We start from the raw sequence: 23,418 nt of genomic DNA on the forward strand, positions 1-23,418 counted from the left end.
CATTGGAACACTGAGAAACAGCTGTGCTACTGGGGAAAGGATGGGGCAGAAGTGGTGAGAGGCAGGAGGGGAGAGCTCAGACTGCCCAGCCAGGTCTCGGGGTCTGCACCAAGGCTTATGGGAGCAGTAGTCAGCTCAGCAAGCCTTCTTCTAAGAACCCCTTCTAAGAACCCTATGATCAAATGACTTACTCTACACAAGGCCCCCACACATATTAAGACACTTGCTCCAATTGTGTAAGTCCAAATCTGTGAGGACAGTGGCATTCACAGGTGTGAAGTATTTAAATAAGATCTTGAGACTGAGTGTCTCTATCTTGAAGATTCATATAATCCCCTTTTTCCGACTGGCCTTTTATTTAAATGTTTCCTGAATCATGTATCCGTAGGCCCATGTTGATATAAAATCAATATCTTCACAATTCCTTTTTGTCTCTGATGACACAACCAGATTGTTGGTACTGGATTACTATGTTTCGTGGGGACTCTGTTCAAAATACCAGCAGTGGGTTTTATCAATATAAAATCATAACAATTTGCATCCATAGAATTCAACTCCTCCAAACCTCTCAAGAAGGTTTTGATATTTGTTAAGCCCTGAACTTAAAGCATTTCAGAGGTATGAATGCCTCTGTAGCTCTTTTAAGGTCCTCAAATCTGCGTAAGTAAAAGGGATATGGAACTATCAGGAAATTTCAGCATTATGTGTTTCTGAGTTTACTGGGCAAAGAAAGATTGCCCACATTTGCCAAATACATTCTGATAATCTGGAGAATATTTCCGGTTAGAAGATATTCATTAAAATATCACTGAAATGATTCAGTCCATATTGTTATGATCTGAATGTGTGTGTCTCCCCAAAATTTATACATTGAAATCTTAACCCCCGGTGTGATGGCATTTGGAGCTGGGGCCTTTGGAAAGTGATTAGGTAATGAGGGTGAAGCCCTCATGAGTGGGATTAGTGCCCTTTATAATGAGACCCCCAGAGAGCGCTCTCACTGTTTTCATCACATGAGGTCATGTTGAGAGGATGGCCAAGTAATAAACCAGCAAGCCTATCCCTCTACCAGACACCAACCTGCCAGCACCATGACCCTAGATTTCCAGCCTCCAGAACAGTGAGAAATAAATGTTTTTTAAGCCTCCCTGTTTATTGTATTTTTGTTGTAGTCCCTGAATGCACAATGGCAATGGTGAAACAGCTTTTTCTTACATAGCTTCTATGTCCCAACAACACCTGATTTTGGAACCTGAAACAAACCAAAGCTGGGATAAGAAAGGGAACAGTTAAATTTCTCACCACTTTTTTTTTGTTTTTTTAAAATAATAGCCATCCTACAAAGTGTGTTATAGCATCTAACTGTTGCTTTGAATTGCATTTCTCTGATGATTAGTGACACTGAGCCACTGATATATCTGATGGACATTTGTATGTTTTCTTTGGGGAAATGTCAATTCAAGTCTTTAACCCATTTTTAAAAACTCTGATCATTGGTATTTTGCTACTGAGTTGTAGGAATTCCTTACATAGTTTAATTTCCTCAAGAAAAGGGATGAGACAAAGACACTTTTAACATAATAACCACACAGAGGACTGCTAAGGAGAGGGTTGTATTGACAGAATGGAAGGTAAAAGTCTCCCAATAGACAAGGTGGTACTACAGATGAGTGTTTGTGTCCCCTCAAAATTCATTTGCTGAAATATAATTCCCAGTGTGACTGTATGAGGAGGTGAGGGCTTTGGGAGGTAATCGGGTCATGAGGGTGAAGCCCCCAGGACAGAATTAGTGCCCTTGTAACTAGAGGAAGAGACCAGAGGTTTGGGTCTTTCAGGCATGTGAGCACACACTGAGAACCCTGCAGCAAGAAGTGAGCCCTCACCAGTACCTCACCATGCAGCACTCTGATCCAGGACTTCTAGCCTCCAGGACTGTAAGAAATGAGTTTCTGTCGTTTGTAAGTCATCCAGTGTACGGTACTTCATTATAGCAACCCAACACACTAAAACAAGTGGGAGAAACTGAATTTACTAGTCAGCTGTCTCACATCTTTATCTTACTTTACAAATGGAACTCTGACCAATGCATATAAAACACTGCCCTAGAGTAGGTCCTTCAGCCATTGGTAGAATCTCTTCTCTGCCTGTTGTTCCCCACGGCCACCTTCCTCCAACCCTCTGTTGGAGACAATCACGAATTCTCCAGAGGCAGCCACCCATCCCAGCACCAACACTGCCTTCTCACCCTCTCCATGACATGACTGGAAACAATCTCCTCCCTTTCCTGCCAAGTGGCCCAAGGATACAGAGAAACCAAAGATGGCTCTTCACCAAAATGCAGTCCTGGACCCCTCTGTCCTTGTCCCACCCAGCACCACTGAGTAGATGGACGAGGGACCAGGTTAGCTGGCCCCCAGCCACTACCACAAACCAGGACCAAGCAGATGAATCCAGGGCCTGAGCCAAATAGAACTGCCCCCTGGGAAACCAAACCAAGAGGCAAAGAAGGAACATCAACTGGGATGGGGCACTGGGGCTGAGCGCTGATCATGTATCAGGACTGGCAGCCATCCAGGCAGGATCTTAGGCCACATAAGTCAAGGAACAAAGGGGCTCCTAAGACAGTGGGGGCATGTGGCCCCTGTCCCAACACTGCAGTGCTCAGTCCTGCTTCACACTACATTTGGCTTCACTTCACTTTCTGACCTTGAATCCCATGATGGGTCTGGATCCTTGCCATACATCTGCTTTCCAACTAAAGCCTTGTATGTGTGTGTGTTGAGTGGGTTTTCTTCCATGCAAATGAAAGGAGAAAACATTGGCATGAAACAGCCCCAGAAGACACTTTTCCCCATAGAACATCTAGGCAATGACTGGCAGCTTCTAAAGACTCCAGCACCAAGCCCTTCTTCAAATTGGGCAATCGCTGTCCACAGGAACCAACAGCACAGAGGTCTGTTCATTTAAACATTTTAAACACTTGTTTCTAAAATCCCCAGAGGGTTCACAAGGGTACAGAGTGTATCCACTGGAGCTGCATTCTTCTCATCTCTCTGAATCCAGCCAATCAGAGAGATCCAGGGGCATCTGCCCTGAAGGTGCCACTGAAACTCTGCCCACCATTTAGTGTTTGAGGAGCCCACTTCAGATTTATCATCCAACTACTTACCAGACACTCTGAAGTCCTTACAATGCTGGGAAACTGAGGCAGCTGCCCAAACTCTTCTTTGTTTAAGAAAATGACTCTCCATCTTCAGTCCCTGCCTCCACCATCTCTCTTTTACAAGAACCACCAACAGTTCATTCTTGCCCCTGATTCACCCCTGTCTCTGCCAGAGACCCCTTCTCCTCCTCCTCGAAGTGGCCAGAGTGATCTTTTGAAAACTTAAATCATGCTGTGTCCCTCCCCCGCTTATACATCTCCAGTGAATTCTCCTGTCACTGAGGATGGATTCTAAACTCACATCCACCTGCAGTCTGGTGGGATCCAGGCTCCACTTCCTCTATGTTGATCTCTGGCCACATCTCTCATTCACCTAGCTGCTGCTCATCAGCAGTGCTGTCCACGGGAGGCCAGCCCACAGAAGCTCCACAGGGGTCTGCCCTTGAGGACCCACAGCCTGATCACCCCCTCCATCTCTCACACACTGTGTCCCCATCACAGTTGAACCCATCATATTGTCCTTTTTCTCCTTTACCACCTTCATAGCACTTATCACTTTCAGAAATTATCTTGTGCCTCCATGTAATTTTATTGTTTTTACTCTGTCTCCACCTGCAAGATGAAAACTGCCACCCAAGCCCGGGTTTTTGTTTTTGTTTTTTTCTTGCTCACTGCTGTCTATTCAGGTTCTAAAACAGTGTCTGGAAATGATCGAGCCTCCAAAAATATCTATGGCAAGAACAATCCTCTAACTTGAGATGGAAGAGAGTTATAGTTTTTGAGGTAGTTTTGTTCAAAAAAAATTTTTCCCATTTAGAAGTTCAAAATACTAATTTCTACTTTAACATTACTTTTTTCCCTGATAATGGAAATAATAGTCACCATTTGGGTTTGAAATACCACTCTGTGTTAAATACCTATGCAATCTGCATTTATTATAGGTCAACCAAAAAAAGAACTGGATATTACCTGTCTCCTATAATTGGATTGTATTTTCTGAAGAATCATGTTATTCTGGAGGTTCACCTTCTAATTTTCTTTGGTATTACATGTTTTTATTTCCTGAAAATAAATGAGCAATTTTTTTCCATTTTATTTGCAAACAAGGGAAAAAAAAAAAAAACATGAAAATCTGAAGAAGACAACAGAACTTCTAGACCTGATCTGACTCATATGTATTATTAGGGCGTAAGGCCTCTCCACAAAAGACTAAATATGTTTGTCTCTAGAAAATATTTTATTGAAACTTACCATTACCAACATGTTCTGTGGAGACAAATACAGAAGGGGACAGAGAAAATAGGATCAAATGGATATGATGGTTTCCCCAAAACTGTCTCTTGTAATCCTGGTTAGCATCTGTTCACCTATGCTGCACTTGTCTCTGTCTTCTTAAATACCAACATGACCATTGAAGCTTCTGATGTATCCCACACGAGCACTAAGCCTTTCATTTGTATTATCTTACATAACTCCTACAACAACCTCAGAAAGCAGATGTTATAATGTCCATTTCACAGATCAGAAAACTTGCAGAGCTGACTATAAAATACCAGACCTCACCATTCCACTCGACTTAGGTTTCCTTTAAGAGCTTCTATATGGATAGATTTCAAGCCGGAGAGGTCAAAACTTTGAAGCCAGAGTCCTTTTACAAATCTGCCTGAGAAGATACAAATGTTGCAGAGATTCTTTCCTTCCCAGTAAAAATGGAGAAATCTGAAGGCTGAATTATACTCACTAGTAAAAACGATGACAGAATTAATAACTACGGTGTGGAATTCATCATTACAAGTAACCTTTCTCGCTTCCCTTGATTTCATAAACACTGCATATTAAGTCTGGGCCAGATGCCTACAGACATCTTTGAAGACAGTATTTCATCATCTGAATATTTGGCCATTTGAAGAAAAAAATAGCTTGTTCCAAATTCCTCACCCTTGTAAATGTTTTTAAGATTTAATGGAAATATAGCTTCATGCCTGTTATTGCCTCTTAAATGACCACCCACAAAGGCCTCTCCTGTTATGAAAGACTTTCTCAGAATCCAAAAACTGTCTAAGAAAATAATTATTTCTTTTCATAACTCTTCTGAGTCTGTTTAAAGACAAGAAACTACAGGGGATTTGATTAGAATCACAAATAGATCTAAGAGTAACACTAAGGATGATAACTAAGCTATAATACTCAGCACTCCAACTTGGGTTTCTCAGCAAATAATACTTTGATTTTCATGATTTTGTTTAATCTATAATACTCCTTCTCAGCATATAGCATAAACTTTGATTTCATGTTTGCATAAAAATGAATACAGTAGCCATATTTGTGTTATGTCTTATCAACTGGAATTAAATTCATCATAAAATAAGAATTTTAAAGTTTTCTTAAACACTCAGGGCTCATCATATTTTCTACTCAAGCTACAGAAAATTATATGACTACTCCTTTTTAGATTACAGAACATCTTTTTCAAATGCTGGCTAACATCTAAATCGGGCAAGACCCTCATGGCATTTTCAACAAGAGTCTCTCCTATTATTTATTTTTGTCCAATCCTCTGCCTACATTCTGGTCACTATATTCATGGAACCAGGTTAGTTTTTATAAGTCAGGTTGGCTGGTCCAGATATTTGGCCAAACATTATTCTGGATGTTTCTGTGAAGGTGTTTTTTGGATGAGATTAACATTTAAACTGGTAACCATGAGTAAAGCAGATTACCCTCCACAGTGTGGATGGGTCCTACCCAATCAGTTAAAGGCCCTAATAGACAAAGATTGACCTCCTTGTACAAGAATTTGCCAGCAGATGGCCTTGGGGCTCCAATGGCAACTCTCCAGGCTGCCAACCTACTCCACAAAGTTTGGGCTTACCAGGCCTCTACACTTGTATGAACCATTTTCTTAAAATACTTCTCTCTTTCTCAAAACACACACACACATACATACACTGTTTTGTCTATTTGTTCTGTTTCTCTGGAAAACCCTAATACACATTGTTTCAAAAACGTCTGACATTACTGTCATCTGCAATACAGTCTCAGCTTTTTTCTTTAGTTAATAGAATGTATTATAATCACATACATGGGTCTAACAAGTTCTGTTTTCTCAACCACATCCTTCAGTCATTCTGCAGTCATTATAACATGACTTTAACTGGGTGGAGGCTAGAATTGTCTCACTCCCTTGCTCACGGTCAGCCAAAAAGCACTAAAGTCACATCATTCACCATTCTTTTCTAAATTACAAATTTGAGATCACTGTTTCTGGAGAACCATGCCCCCAGGGTCTAGAATTAAAAGATAATTTTACTTATTTTTTCATAAACTGAAAGTCATACATTCAAATTTACCACTGTTGATTGGGGGTCTACTGTGTTCCAAGTGCTAGACACACATTGCCTTCATGAAGCTTAGTCTATTAAGAGAGAATTTTTTTTTTTTTATGGCAAAAAATATATCACTTGGCACTAATAGCCTATTAGGACCTGAGACTTCAGCCCTAGCACTATCATAATGCTGTTTTACAATGAGGTAGAGGATACTGGGGAAATTAACATGGGATGAACTGTGTCTCCCACCAAAAAAAAAAAGATCATGATGAAATTCTAACCCCCAGAACTCAGAATGTGACGATATTTGAAAACAGGATCTTTGCAGGTGTGACTTGGTTAAATGAGGCCCTTAGGGTGGACCCTGATCCAATATGAATGGTGTCCTTAAAAGAAGAATAAAATTTGGACATAGACACAAACCGAGGGAAGATGGCATGAAGAGACACAGAGAAGACAGCCATCGAGAAGCCTAGCAGACAGGCCTGAAGCAGGTCCCTCACTTGTGGTCCTCAGAAGCAACCAAGCCTGCTGGCAGCTTGATCTTGGCCTTCTAAAACTATGAGAAAATAAGTTTCTGTTGTTTAAGCCACCCAGCCCATTGTACATTGGTACAGCAGCCCTAGCCAACTAACAGAGGTTAAGCTTACAAATTAAGTAGACCAGCAGCTGAAGATAGGAACACATTAGAGTGTTATCATAAAGGCATAACCAGCCTAACTTGACGGCTGACTAGAAGTGAAAGGAGAAGGAAAGCAAGAGATATTGACTGACTTGGGTCATGAGATTAGTAATGATAAAAGCAGCCTCTAATTCCCTTCTACTCACCCCACCTCCAACACCTACCACACACATGCATGTTCTTGTGATATGGCCTTGAAGCTCCTCCTATCAAGAGGCGGAATATACTTCTCCACTCCCTGAATCTAGGCTGGCCTTCTGACTTGCTTTGACCAACAGAATAAGACAGAAGAGATGTGTTCTGTAAGTTCTAAGCCTATACCTCTAGAGATCTTGCAGCTTCCTCTCTCTTCCTTTTCATGGGAATCCTGTGGTCACTACTATAGGAATGAGTCTGGGCCAGCCTGTTGGAAGATGGATATATGGATACATGGCTCATATCTCCATATCCCCAACCAACAGCCAGCCATCTGCCCGATGTATGAGTGAGACCATCCACAGTTAGCTGACTGCAGACATAAGTGAACCTAGATGGACCCTGCAGAAGAACCACCCAGCTGATCGCAGTCTACATTGCTAATCTATATAATTCTGCACTTTAAAATGCTTGTTGTTTGAAGACACAAGGTTTTGGGTGGTTTGGTATACTGCAAAAGTTAACTGATATACAGGATGAGTATAATTGTCTTTCAGCCAAATAAGGAATTCAAGAGCAACACAATCTGGATGAAGAATCCTATCTTTTGACACACCGTGCTTAAAATACCAAGTTGTTTTGTTTAGTCACTAAGTCGTGTCCAACTCTTTTTGCAACCCCATGGACTATAGCCCACCAGGCTTCTCTGTCCTTGGGATTTCCCAGGCAAGAATACTGAAGTGGATTACCACTCCCTTCTGCCGGGAATCTTCCTGACTCAGGGATCAAACCTGCGCCTTGCATTGGCAAGTGGATTCTTTACCATTGAGCCACCAGGAAAGTTTGGGACAGTCAAATAACTAATTGGTTAAACAGTTATGGAATTCAGGAAGGAGATGTTGCCTGGAAATAGAAATCTGAAAGACAGACTGATTTCCATGAGTGAGGAGATTGCCACAGGAGAGCAGGAATACAGTAAAAGGAGGGGAGATCAGGGTGGGGATCCCAGCAACATCACATTCAAGCTCAAGCAAAGCTCGAGAGTCAATGAGAGGAGAAGATGCAATGAAGGACAGGAAGATGCCACAGAAGTCAAAGGAACTTCTCAACAGAGTCACAGAAATATCTGCACATGTGTATATATACACACATAACTAATAGGGCTTCCCTCATAGCTCAGTTGGTAAAGAATCCACCTGTAATGCAGGAGACCCTGGTTCGATTCCTGGGTCGGGAAGATGCACTAGAGAAGGGATAGGCTACCCATTTCAGTATTCTTGGACTTTGCTTGTGGCTCAGGTGGTAAAGAATCCACCTGCAGTGCAGGAGACCTGGGTTTGATCTCTGGGTTAGGAAGATCGCCTGGAAAAGGGAAAGGCTACCCACTCCAGTATTCTGGCCTGGAGAATTCCATGGACTGTATAGTCCATGGGGTCGCAAAGAATCGGACGCAACTGAGAGACTTTCACTTCACTTAACTTCATATAACTAATAAGAGTCCCTGCTGCTGCTACTGCTGCTAAGTCGATTCAGTCGTGTCTGACTCTGTGCGACCCCATAGATGGCAGCCCACCAGGCTTCCCCATCCCTGGGATTCTCCAGGCAAGAATACTGGAGTGGGTTGCCATTTCCTTCTCCAATGCATGAAAGTAAAAAGTGAAAGTGAAGTCACTCAGTCGTGTCCAACTCTTAGCGACCCCATGGACTGCAGCCTACCAGGCTCCTCTGTCCATGGATTTTCCAGGCAAGAGTACTGGAGTGGGGTACCATTGCAATAAGAGTCCCAGTATTTGGGAATTATGAAGTCATTCCCAGGAGAGGGGATAATGGTAGTGATGATGGAACCCTTATCAGAGGTCATTAGAAAGAGAGTAGGGGAGAAGGGAAGGATTTAGAAACAATGCTAATCTACAAGGTTCCTGCTGAGTCTGGCAGATAGGTTATCTGCCCTGGATCACTATTTGCCTCTTTGCTCCGGGAATCTGTGAACCACTAAGAGAAACCAACCTCACAGTCATGTGAATTCATGACTTTGAAATGTACAGTCACATCATCTGAACTCTTCAAGCCATCCAACAAAAGAAGGAGACAGGCACTGTCTAAAGGGAAATGAAAAGTTGATGGAGGAATTTTTCAGGATGGAAGTGATAAATTTATTCCTAAGTGTATGGAATCATGAAGCCACAACTATGGATCAAAGTCCTGGAGAAAATGAGAAAGGAATGAAAAGATGGAGATGTCCAGACATGAGACAAAAGGCTGAGGGAGCTCACATTCAGTTCAGTTCAGTCAATCAGTCATGTCCAACTCTTTGCGATCCCATGAATTGCAGCACGCCAGGCCTCCCTGTCCATCACCAACTCCAGGAGTTCACTCAAACTCACGTCCATCGAGTCAGTGATGCTGTCCAGCCATCTCATCCTCTGTCGTCCCCTTCTCCTCCTGCCCCCAATCCCTCCCAGCATCAGACTCTTTTCCAATGAGTCAACTCTTCACATGAGGTGGCCAAAGTCCTGGAGTTTCAGCTTTAGCATCATTCCTTCCAAAGAACACCCAGGGCTGATCTCCTTTAGAATGAACTGGTTGGATCTCCTTGCAGTCCAAGGGACTTGCAAGAGTCTTCTCCAACACCACAGTTCAAAAGCATCAATTCTTCGGCGCTCAGCTTTCTTCACAGTCCAACTCTCACATCCATACATGACCGCTGGAAAAACCATAGCCTTGACTAGACGGACCTTTGTTGGCAAAGTAATGTCTCTGCTTTTCAATATGCTATCTAGGTTGGTCATAACTTTTCTTCCAAGGAATAAGCATCTTTTAATTTCATGGCTGCAGTCACCATCTGCAGTGATTTTTAGAGCCCATGGCCACAAATCCTCACCTGGGAAGGGAACCAGTGGTAGGTGGAGTTGAGGACAGTGGGCAATGATTGGAGTTACAGATACAGACAGTGATGACCCAGAAAGAGCTTGGTGAGTGGCACTGAGATTTAGGACAATAAAAATCACATTTGTTAGTGTGACTGGGTTTTTCCAACAGCCTGAAACAGTTTGTATGTAGAAGCAAACAAAGCAGTTGGTTGGACTGACCCAAGACTGGGATTTTGAGGACAAATATAGAAGGACAAGGGATTAAGGGCTTTGAGGTTTTGGCAAGAGAGCAGTTAAAGTGATGTATCATGGTTTCTGTGCTGGCATAAAAAAAAAAAGAGAGAGAGAGAGGGAAAGTATGACTGATGAGCTCGGAGAAAGGGAGGGTAGTACTGGGATCAACAATCTTGGAAAAAAATGGGTGAGGGAGTAGAAAGCTATGAGGCTGGTGTCATGTACAATGACGCTGGAGTTTAAGGTTCCAGGAGCAGAGCTATTCCAAAGGATGAAGCCAGGGTGTGGGCGAGATAACTGGGTCACCAAAGCATTGTGGGAGGTGAAGTGTTGCAACTCTGAGACTCAGCCACTGGGTCCATCCTCCATGCACAAATGCTGAAGATCACCCTGGTGATGACAGCTGGGGGAGAGGGAAGACATTAGTCAAGTGCATGAGCCTTCAGGAGAAGGGGGAAGGGACAGGAAGATGATAAGATGGCCAGGAAGAAAAGTAGGATACAGCCTCTGGGAATTTCCCTGGGGGCTATAGGAATTTCAGGGTTTTGTGTTATAGTGGCCAAGTAATGTTTTGGAAGTAACAATGACCACAGTTCCTCTGGGCCTAAGGGGTGTGAACAAATAAACAGCTACTGCCCCCCCCAAAATTGTATTTTCTTAATGAGGAATTCACTTATAACAAAGACAAGATTTAAGGAAAGGGAATTTATACTGCACTAAACCAAGGGTCCAAAGAAACCCTATGGAAAAAAGGTTGAAGGAGATCAACAGATAAAGGCAGTGGGGAGAGTCGGAGAGAAGTGATATGTCCTTCACTGGGGAATTGAATCATTATTACTTTTGTATAGGAGTTTTGTTTTCACAGATATCTCTAAGATTTGTCATATTTGGGTCCAGACCAGACCAGCAATAATGATGCCTTAGTATACAGTCAACATTCCTCTTTCCTTGGAATTATCTCAGGCATGACCAGAGATACCGTTTAGCATCCAGACTTATTCCTTGTTTTAAAGTTTAAGTAGTTCCATGAGTGTAACAAGGAAGATTTTTCTCTGTAGATCACAACAGATCACAAGCCAGGAGGTTTTACAGAGATAATATGCCCTAGAAAGAGAGGGACAAATGCTCATCTGATAACCAGAGTTTTATTCTAGCAGCCCAAAGAATCTGAAAAACTAAAGATGAACAAAAGTCATCATTATTATAAGCATGACCTCTTGACTGACATGGTCATTCAAAAGGTTTATTTTGAAGTTTTCAAATGGACAAAGACAATACTATCACACAAGGACTCATCTCCTAATAGCCTCCATCTGATACATACCTGCTGGGAGTATAAGCTAGTGCATCTCTTCCAAGAAACAATTAACACAAAAGTCTTTAAAAAGGCATGCCCTTTCACCCAGCAGTTCTATTACTGGGTGTTATCCTAAAGAAATAATCATAGATATGCCCCAGGTTTAGCCATAATTGTCAACAACCTAAAAACCCAATATGTAGGAAGATAGTTAAATAAATGGTCCAATAATCATACAAAGAAAAACTACAGCGACAGTAAAAGGGACACAGAGGCATATGAAATATTATGTGGCAAGTCAGTTATGATTTATTGATCTAAAATCAGGCTATAAAATTGCTTACAAAAAATAAAAATTAAAAATTTCTTATACATGATTCCAATTTAAAAATGAAATACTATGTAGGCCTAGAACAAAGACTGAAAAGATATCCATTAGAATAGAATAGTATCTGTGATTATCTTTAGACGTTTGCAATATATATGGTTTTGATTTTCCTCTTTTCTCTGAACCTAAGAAAAATCCCCAAAACAAAAATGTATCATATCTGTAGTAAGAAAAATTAATACCATGCTTTTATCAGTTTCCAGATATAAGATATTCCAAAACAGTACCTTAGAAAATCAGGTTTAAATATATTTTTTAAATTAGGCAGTGAAGTATAAAGGAAGAAAGTATTCCCTGTTCTTGAAAATGCAGAACAAAAGAAGTATTTGTCCTCATTTTGAGAGAAAACTCTCTTTTTAACAAAAGTCCTTTTTGGGTTGGTGGTTAAAGGAATGTTCCTACCTCTATGTTCTGATCCTTTTTGAAACAGGGGCTGATATCTGTAAATTCCCAGAAGGAGTCAAAGGTTATTTTTCTTTTCAAATGATCAATAAAGATTTTAGCACATATTTTGTGCCCTGCACTGTATTTAATATGCAGGTTATCCAAATAATGTTTTTAAAAAACTCAAGGCATTTATAAATCAACTAAGAAAAAGCTGCAGCTATTTAAATACAGCAGACATATAAAACCTAATAGGAACAACAAGCATTCAAGCAGTGCTTACTATTTATGAAGACTTCTTAAATACCATATATGCCCAAATATAAGAATAAGCATTTTCCCAAAATTCTCCTGAAAAGAGAGATATTCGAGTATTTCTAAAGGCTCTCATATTGCAGGACATTCTCTACTTTATTTAAACAACTCTGTAATGTTTGGGAAAGACTCATTAGCCTAAAACGACCTCAGTATATGCTTTTCTGAGAAACCCTCAGAGGTCACATGACAGAATCAGCTACAGAAGAGGTAGAGATTTAAAACAGATTTCGTCATTATTCCTGGAGTGAGGCCCCATAACGCAAATGTTTAATATCACTGTAAACAAACATTTAAAAAATAACTACCTAAGTGAGTGTAATGCATATTAGTTAACATTTACTTTATTTCTGGGTGTGTATTCAATGCTACTGTAATAAAAAGAAATGGTTTCAGAAGGCAAGCTCTCCTTCCATCATAATGATAACGACTAAGAGAACACTTTACAGTTTATAAACACTCCCCAAAACATCATCATACTCAATTTTACTACTTACAGTAAAAGAATGAATTTGGGAAAGAAAATTTGGGTAAGATGAACCAATATTTATTTTAATGTACATAAATAGGAATCAACCCATTAAATTTTTTTTAGAAACTTGTTTTTTAAGATCAGTTTAATTGGGGGAAATAATTTTAAAATAATTCCTAATGAATCTGTTACTAGCAGGGTAAAAATATCAATTAGCAATGGAGTCCTACTTCCTAAAACAACAAGCATTTGATACTGTAAAGATGATTCCACTCTCTTTTACATTTTTTTTTTCTGCTCTTTGCACACCATGCAACCCTTTTAGTTTGGCATTACAAGGAGAAAGAAGTAAAGGATTTCATTAGCACTGCTACATGGGCCTCAGAGTGTATTCCCAACTTCAGAGGCTATTTCACTTTCTAGCTTGGATGATTAATTTTAATCCAGAAAAAATTTAGCCATCTAGTAAAGTGCAATAAGATCCAAAATAAAACTTAATATTTGATTTACTAATTACACTGTTCTCTTGACACTGTCATCAGAGCAGATCTTAACCGATGCAAAGATCTGAACTTTCAACTAAATTTGAAAGCTTTATTACTTGCTCCTGACAGAACAGAATGGAAAGCAGCTCTCCTATTTAGACTACTAACTCACATCAGCCCAACTCGGCCAGCTCCCTGTCCCTTTGCTAAGCAAGAGAGAGGGAGGGAGATCACTGGTGGGAGGAGGTGAATTCACCCTTGGAAGATGCTTTGCGAATTTCTAAAGTTGAAATAATGAGTAGGGCAGACCCCTCCCCCGCAAACCCCTTCTTCTCTCTGTATAACATTCTTTCTTTTTCTTTCTTGGCACTTCACACAGTTTAGAGATGATTGACAGCTGCAAGGAAGGAAGGAAGGACAGATGATAGATTGATGTATGTGTATACATATGGAGATAGATACAAAATAATTTATATGTAATATATATTACATATATAATATATATATAGCATATGTCATGTGATCTACATCTCTCCTACTAAATTAAAGCTCCTGAGGGCAGGGACAAGCACAATGTAAAGTGTAAGTACCCAATAAATTTCGTTGAATGAAAAAAGAACTAGAATAAAAATACCCCAACCTTGACAAATTCCTCCTGTGTTTTCCTTCTACCTGAAATGTCCCCTCTACCTCATTCTCACCTGCCCAAATTCTCCGTTTTCCAAAGCCCAAACCAAATGCAACTGCCTCCTCAAAATTTTCTGTGATTCTTCCAGCCAAAAAGAAACTCTTCATCATCCAGATGACCACAGCACATTGTCTGCTCTCTTCTCGAAGTACTACCCGTCTTCTAGCCTACTCTCCATAGAAGTGAGGCTCTACCTGAAACCCACATTCATGCTCAAGGTAGCAGGTTTTTACTCATCTTTGATTTCCTTGTCACCCATCGATTCATCCACCTTAAGGCAGCCGAGCATGGTGGTTAAAATTAAAACATGGGCTCAGAAGCTTGACGGGATAGATACAAATCCTGACTGTACCACCTACAGGCTCTTATTGGCTGTGTGATCTTGGTTAAGTCACTTCACCTCTCTGAACCTCGGCTCTCTCATTTTTAATAGGTAATATGCAACACTGATAACAGTATCTACCTCTAGGGTTATTTTGATGACAAAGTGAGTTAATCTACGTAAAGCACTTTGCAAGGTTTCTGAAATGTTATAGTAAGTGTTCAATGCAAGAACTCTATTATTATCGACTCAGTCTAATGTATCCAGGCTCTACTATGTGCCAGGCACACTGCTGGGCTAGCATATCAGTGCGTGCTCAGAAGGTACTCTATAAATATTTGAGGATTGACGGATAAGACTGAACATTGACTCAGCTCTTTATTAGTCAATAGCAAAGGTCTTTCCAGGTCCAAGGTCTCACTTAATTTTAACAACCATCCTAGAGGATGGATGTCATCGTTCCTACTTTCGTGCAGAAGCAAATGGAGTCCCTTCTGCTTTGAACTACACAAGCACAGATTTGATGGGTGAGAAGTCTCTACAGTGTTCACCTCACAAGCCCTCCAACTTCTAGAGATTTTTTTCCGTTCCCTCCTGCAGCTCCCTCAACTTCACATGAAGCATCTTTTTTAGCATCTGTTCAGCCTGACTCCTGTCATTAGATACATTCTTGTGTGTTTATAATGCACCACTGATTTGTTTCAGACTAAATCGTGGGATCTAAAAATAAAGTGATGTTGAACATATTTCTTTGCATATTAACTTTAAAGAAATAGATTAATCTTTTAGAAATAATCAAAAATGAATGATCCACTCAGCATGTAGCAGTTACCAAAAAATAAAAAATTAAAATTACAATGCCTCAGATTCCCACTTTTCTGCCCTTATCTTTTCTGAATTTATTAATTTAAGTACATACTTCATAACTTTTCATTTTAAAAATTAAGAGGTCTAGTGAGCCTACGGTAAACCAATTATCTTCTTCCCTGGGGACGCTTCAATGAAGGCAGGATTCATTTACTCTCCCAGTCAAATTCCCATTTTCAAAAATGACACTGTAGAATTGTCCTCATCATCCTAAGAGATGGAGCAAAGAACAATTAAGTGAAGGGACAGGGACTTCCCTGATGGGTCCAGTGGTTGGGATTTCACTTTCCAACGCTCCCAGGTTTGATTCCTGGCCAGGGAGCTAAGATCCTACACGCCTTGCACCCAAAAAGCAAAAACATAAAACAGAAGCAATGTTGTAACAAATTCAATAAAGACTTTTAAAAAATGAAATAAAAAATAAACGAAGGGACACATAATGGCATAAAAGCTTTCTGAAATTTCAACCATTTTCTAACACATCTGTTTTGTTTATGACAGGCTGGGCATGATGAGGGATCCTGAGGTGAAGAAGGCACGGTTTCTTCCCACATGGAGCTTTCGAAGTGGCAACGGAGGTGAGATTTACACAGAGAAAACAAGTCAGGATGGAAAAGGTATGGGAAGTACAGTGATGGGAGTGGGACAGAGAAATGAATTCTTGCTGATGTAAAATTATGCCTCATCTATTATTTGATAAATCATTTAAAAAGTTTCCCCTTACACACAGACACGCAGAGACACACACGTCCATTCTGACAGTATGCTTCTTTTCTTTCTTTGCAAACGGAAAACACTCTCACCCATGAGCCCTTGGGTGTTCATCTTAAGCCACCAACCAGGCTTGGTGGCATCATTTTAGTCAATTCACTGTTTTCTTATTACTCAGAAAGGGTTACATCTGCAAATAAATATACATTCTGGTTGCAACACTAAATAATGAAGCAAACTGTGGTTTATAAAATGCAGTCATTCCACGCCACATTTCATTTTGGAAGAGGGAGGGCTACCGTTGACTGTGAACAATTACCAAATCGTCAATGGAATTGAATAAATGTTGTTTAAAAAAACTAATTATTTGTTACAATAACCAGCTACTACTGCCACTTTGTATTTGGAGGTTTGTAAACTACTTCCATTTGAAATGTAATTGATTCCATTTTTATCATTTGTTCAAGTTTATGTGGTTGTTCTCATCCTAAGAGATGATAACATCTATTTTCAGCAAATTATACATTATAATTCCTCATTCAAAAGCTGTAACAGAAAACAAAATGCTAATTTATGCTGTAAACGAAACTACAGAATCATAATCATTCATTGTTAACTTTAGGGACTGAACTGCTACTGGAAATAATAAATTGGATCAAAATGTGGTAGGGGGTATTGGTGCAAGTTTTCCTTTTCTTTGTGCTTTTTTTTGACTTGTTTTGTTTCGCTGTTACACAACTAACACACTTTCCAATATGCTTTCAGGCAAGAGATTACATGGATGTTTCATCTCCTCCCCGATATAAGCCAGACAATCTTAGCCCCACAGCTATTACCTGCAGTTCGATATTTCAAATCTACAGGAAGATGTGCTCACAAAGCAATCAGAAGCGCAAGCTAAAGAGGGCCAGAATGTTAGAACCCCACAACTGGTTTTGCATATTTCATTAAGCTTCCACATCTACACTGCCCTTTAGCCCAGTGATCACCACCCCCTTCTCTGCACCTCTCCCATATAAGCATCCTTTGCAACACCTTGTCAAGGTAAGCCTTGCCCCATGGCAAACTTCCCTTCTTTGTCAAGGAATACATGGACTAAACAAACAGAAATTTGGCAACTCTAATAAATCAGGTCAATTCTTAAACAAAAAAGAAGGGAGGGGGGACATAGTTCTCCTATTCCAGACACTCTGCTTTCCTTAAAAAACAATCTTCAAGTGAAAAGACGATAGCATCACCTAATGGTATTTTGTCCTTTCCTTTTTTTTCTTATAAAAATATATCTCAAAAGAAAGAAAGATTTTAATATAATTATGTTAAAGATGTGACTTCTTTGAAGGAACCAAAAAGCCACACTGCCGTCTGGAGTAAATCACTTTTCTGCTGCCTTTTTATTTAATGCCGTCTGCTGTCCACATTTACCTTTCCGCCAGCAAAGTGTGATCATTGATTTCCTATGGTCTCTCTCTCTGGGAGGAAGTTCTGCTTCCTTGATGATGACTACAAAGGGTAGGTGACCCCATTCTCATTCCAATGCAAACCCTGCACTTTTACATTTCCGCCAGGGCTGCCAGAACGTGAAACTAGAGAGAGACTCTTTGCCCTCTTCGTTGAGACTGTCTTGCTGTAACTACTGACATTTAATGTTTTCCCTCCCCTTCCCACAACTATATTTTGGAAGATCACGATACAAGGGATGAACCACTAAAAGGCATTAGTTCATGATGGACATAAATGTTAGGTGCATGAATTGGTACAGAAGACACCTGTTATAACATGGCCGTGACCAGAAAGGTAAATTTCAGTCTTAATCTCAAGCACAACTATATACAGAACAAACCCAAAATGATAAAAGGAGAGCTATGCCTTAAAAATATGTGCACACACACATACATAACTATACATATATATTATGAGCTAGGGTTTTGGTGCATCTAAATGATTATTTATAAAATTATTGTATTCAAGTATCTTAGAATTATATTTCTTCATAAAGTTGTATTTTCCTGATACCCACATACATTCAAAAGGAGCCCTCCACCAAACCGTAATTATCTGCTAGTGGCAGCTGGCAATCTGAAGACCCTGTCTATCTTTCAACCTGGATCAACTATTCAAATCAAAAGGAATGGTAAACTCAAGCATTTAGTCCGTCACCAAGAAAAAAAAAAAAGCATCAGGTAGTTATGGCTGATTTCACCAAAAGAGAAGATTCCACCTCTTTCCCAAACAGAACTATATCTGGCTATAGATTAATTAAGTGAAAGTCACTCATAACGTGTCCAACTCTGTGACCCCATGGGCTGTAGCCTGCCAGGCTCCAATGTCCATGGAATTCTCCAGACAAGAATTCTGGAGTGGGTTGCTGTGCCCTCCTCTAGGGATGTTCCTAACCCAGGGATCAAACCTAGGTCTCCTGCAATGCAAGCAGAAGATGGCCCAGTTTTGTCCCTAACTAGCACTGAGGTCTAAGGCAAGGTTCTTAACTCTCTGCCTTACTTTCTTCATCTATAAAATGGGAACAATAATAAAAGCATCTTACTCGTATGTTGTGGAGATTAAATGAGTCACATTACTTTATTTGGAACAGTATTAGCTATTGTCACTGTACTTTGGTTCCCAAGTTTTAGGCTAACAAAACTTTATACAGAAAAGAGAACAATATTTTCAAACTGGTGCCTTAAAAAAGCTACCTTTACTGGAAGATCCACAACAAACTCAAGTTATTCCAAGTCTCTTTTACTTTTCTCTCTACATAGGAGAAATCCATCCAGGGATAGAAAAACTGGAATCAGGTAAGCTGGATTTAGAGGTAGATTTCAAAAGTGTAATTAAGGTAAATCTATAGAAATGTACCTAAAAACTAATTTGTAGTTCATACATTCATCTTCAGGAGAATTAAATTAAAAAAAAAAGAATAAACCGAGTTTACATTTTTTCAGCTTTAAGATACTGGCTTTCTAACAATCTTGCAAATGGAGGACATTGCCAAGCTCTGTCTCACCTCAATGAATCCCAGCTGTGTTATCACTTCAGGAATTAAGAAACACCCAGAAAAGAGGTGGCGGGGTGGGGGCGGGGGGCGGAATATTGAGTTATTTATAGTACATGGACTGGATAAAAGAAATGTTCCTCAGTGGACAGCTTCTGCTTCAGGTATCCATATTCATGGAAGGACTGCCAAGCACCCTCCCCCACCAAAATATAGACAGCACAAGCGTTCAACAACTTACCCAAATCCATTAATGATTTCGCACTGAAACATCTATCCTGCTTGAAAAGATAGAGTGAGTAAAAAGAATTACAGGTCTTGGCTAACAAAAGTCCAGGGCTGAATTCAAAACAGTGACTGTCCACTCTGAGAAGATAGTGTGTGTCCTTATAAGGATGCCATTTTCTATCTCTAGTCTGGCAATTTGAAGGAGTGGTGGGGGGAGGAGACAGGAGAGGAAGAAAAGTTCAAAAGCAGAGTCAAGTCTGCTGGTGATGGTGGTTTTTTCACAAACTCAGGTTTAAGCTACCCAGTAGCCAAAGAAGCGGTCAATCGGGTGAATAAAGTCAGATGTCTGCCCTCGTGGACACCCAAGCAGTCAGCTAATTGGCTTCATTTTTCACTTTCAGTTGATTGCTTCAATATCATAATAGACCTGGCCTGCTTCAATTTGGGCTTATAGCAGGACAGCTAAAGAAGGTGACCCAGGTCCAAGCTGCCAGCAGGAATGACCAGCGCGCGGTCAGCTTCATGATGGAGTTGGAAAGCTTGAACAACTATGGGAGAGACTTGCAGGTTGAAAAAGCACAACCCAGAAAGATAGAGCTGGGTTCTGGAAGCTTGCACTACTGCCATCCCTAGGCGTGAAACTGTAAATTAAAGAATGGTCTGTTGTCTGCTACACTGAGCCAAATCAGAGACATTTCACATACACACTTTAATTGGGGTTTTCATTCTAATTGAAGAAATAAATTCCACCTAAGCAGATGCTCCCCCGCCCCCACTCTCACTATGGTATGTTTTGCACGTTGGCAAGTGGGTGCAAAATTTCTGCAACATGGTCTCTTCAGATATAAGATGGAATTTCCCAGTTTTTAAATGGTAACAGATGCAGTTTCGGCTCTAATACACATTGGGCTCTCTCCAAAAAATTCACCCCAACCCACCCTCCCCCTGCTTTAATAACAAAATGTCACAGGATAAGTAAAAACCTTCCAGTCAGCAGTGATTCGTGTTTGGGTTTTCCAGGTTTTGGTTTTTGTGTTTAGTAATGAATAAACGCCCCAGCTGCTCCCAAATTTCCAGGTCTCTATATGAAGAACCCCCATCTTCATTATTTTTTTCACTTGCTTGTTTATAACCAGAGGTGTCATAATCATGTTTCTTGTGAAAATGAAAGCAATCAAAATGCCTTGTAATTCCAGGAAAAGAGCTTCTTAGGGAGACATGCCTGCCTACTATTGATGTTGTAAAAAGGCTCCTTTTACATGGTATTAAATGTTGAGAGCATATCATATTGATCTAGAAATAAAAAGCTTGACTTTTTTTTTAGTACAGTGAACCCTTACCTTCATAAGCACGTTCTAACACTAGGAACAGGGTTTTACGTTTAATTGAGGTGGAGTAAACAAATTATATTTGAAGAACACTGCTATTTTTAGGTAATGGAGGATTTGTAAGCCTTTTGGCAGCAATTCAGGTAAAAATCTTGAATAAGTCTCACTCTTTCAAATTTGGCCCAGGCCTCCCCCTAGCAGTCCTGCCCAGAGTCCAAGATAGGAGTTAGGGCTGCCTTTGTTTAATTAATCCTTTTTCTCCGAAGGTACAGTCAAGGAGCAGGTTTCTTAGCCCTTTGCCCATGTTCCAATACTGAAAATGCAAACTAGCGATCAATAAGAGACTAGGTCCTTAAACCTACATATTCTTCATCCCTGAAAAGGTGATAGGGCCGCGATAGAAGCCGCAAATCCTGGTAGGATGAACTGCCTGAATGACTGCCCCTACCACCAGATATTAAAGCCTCGGTAGCACTTTGAGGGCACCTTTCTCTAACGATGTACATCTCTCATTTGTTTCTGTACTTTATCTTAAAGTTCATACCGCACCACTGGAAGAAGCAATCAATATTTCAGATAACCTCCCTTTCTCCACCGTGCAATTCACTGCACTAAGGGTAGCGCGCCACCCAGTACCGGCCCGCGAGCTAATCACCCTGCACAAAGCAGCACCAGCTGCTTTGTCAGAAATTCTTTCCGATTTTCTTAGCAACGTGAGTTTCCCTTTCCAGAAGAAAGATCTTGCCTTTTGGGGAAAGGTTTTTCCAAATTAAGTTAAACTAACTTCACCCGAAGAGACCGATAGTTTTCCTCTTTTTTTTTTTTTTTTAACGCCACCCCCGCCCCTTCTTTGATTCTCTCCTTCCTTTACTCCAATCCTGCCCCGCACCACCCCCTCTCGCCCACCTCCTTCGGTTTCCAAGGAGTTTGCACGTGATTGCCTGTCTTGCAAAATCCGGCCGTAGCCCTTTGCTACGCTTCTCAAACGACTTGCTTCCTATCTCGTTAAAAATGTTGCCAAACCTCCCATCGCTGTAAAGCTGTTATCACTGTGAGCGTCCCTACACCCAAGTCTCCTTTCTCTCTTCCTTGGGAGGAAAACCAAGTGCCTGAGTTTCTCGGCCCGTAGGTGCAGGTCGGACGTACGCGCCTGGAAACTTAGCCTAATGCATCTGACTCCAGGACTGGGGGAGGCGGGGTGGGGGTGGGGAAGGCGCGGCGCGGCCGAGGAATCCCGAGTCCCGGCCGGGCTTGTGCGGGATGCACTGTGGCTCAAGCCTTTCCTACACCTCTCGGTCCTCAAAGACCAGCTGGCGCTGGTTTCTGACTCATCGACAATCACACACACACAGGCACGCGCGCGCGCACACACACACACACACACACACACACACACACACACGCAGGCACCCGGACGCCCGCTCCTGGAGACCTGGAGTTTGCAGAGCCGGAGGGGTGGTTGGCTCTCGGCAAATCTGGAGCCAGCACGCGAAGGCACGGAGAGCACCCGAACCCCACCAGACAAGGCAGGGTGGCCTGGAGAAAGCACCCAGCGCCGGCCTCGGGCAGCGGGGCCCCCCTCGAGCTGCCCAAACCCGGCGCTCGCCCGACCACCTCGGCAGTTCCTCCAAGTTTCTACTCACAGCGGGGCCTCCGCTTTCCCAGCTGCCTCACCCTGAACCTCCAACTTCGTGCCCCCGGGCCGCCCCCCGCCCCTCCGCCTTCCTTAGCTCCGCGCCCGGTCAGGGACCCGCGCGCTTCCCTGGAGCTGCCCATATGCCCCCACCCGCGGCGGCGGCCCGGCAGTCTGGCCAGAGCTCGCCGCCGTCTCCCGCTGCTGCTGCCGCGGCGACAGGAGCCTCTGTGAGGCTCCCGGGCCCCTCTTATGTATTATTCACTCGATGGCCACGGCGCTTTCTGGAAAGCCCATGCCAGAGACGCGAGGTCTTCGCCCGGAGACTACGAATTCGGCGATTTCAGCTTTTTGGAAACTGGGGGTGCTGCGGGGGCGGCGGAGCTCATTTTTCAGTTGTTTTGCTTTGCGGGGTTGGCTTTTTTTTTTTTTTTTTTTTGCCCGGAGCTCGCAGGAGCGCGCTGTCCCCCGGGCCCAAGAAGGAGCGCGCCAGAGCCGGCGAGTGCGGCGGGCAGCCGGGCTAGCCGCCGTGGCTGGCGAGCGAGCTGGTAAGAAGAGACGCCCCAGTGGCCGGGAGAGACGGGCAGAACGAGTTCTTTTCCTCGACGCCCCCGCCCCGGCACCCGCCCCTCCGGCCCGCTCCCCCGGCAGCTCTCGCTCTGCGGGCCCGGGAATCCCCCACACCCCGGACCGCCCACCGAGTTGCTGCTGCCTTTCACCGTTGCTCCTCCACCTCGCCTCCCGCCCTAACTTTCCCCAGCCTGGACTCGTGCGCGTACACACAGACAGACAGACAGACATACACAACACACACACCCCCTCTCCCCTCCCTCGACTCCAGCTCCACTTCCCCGTGTAGTTTGGAAATGACAGATGCCTGTAGACTTTCACCAAA

At 42.1% G+C, this 23,418-nt stretch overlaps 1 protein-coding gene across 2 annotated transcripts in view; it reads right to left on the reverse strand.

The window, feature by feature from the left end:
* Window positions 1–23,418, reverse strand: part of PPARGC1A (PPARG coactivator 1 alpha) — a 714,770-nt gene that overhangs the window by 689,413 nt on the left and 1,939 nt on the right. The window lies entirely within an intron of this gene.

This window comes from Bos taurus, chromosome 6, assembly GCF_002263795.3.
Source record: "Bos taurus isolate L1 Dominette 01449 registration number 42190680 breed Hereford chromosome 6, ARS-UCD2.0, whole genome shotgun sequence".
Taxonomy (NCBI): Eukaryota; Metazoa; Chordata; class Mammalia; order Artiodactyla; family Bovidae; genus Bos; species Bos taurus.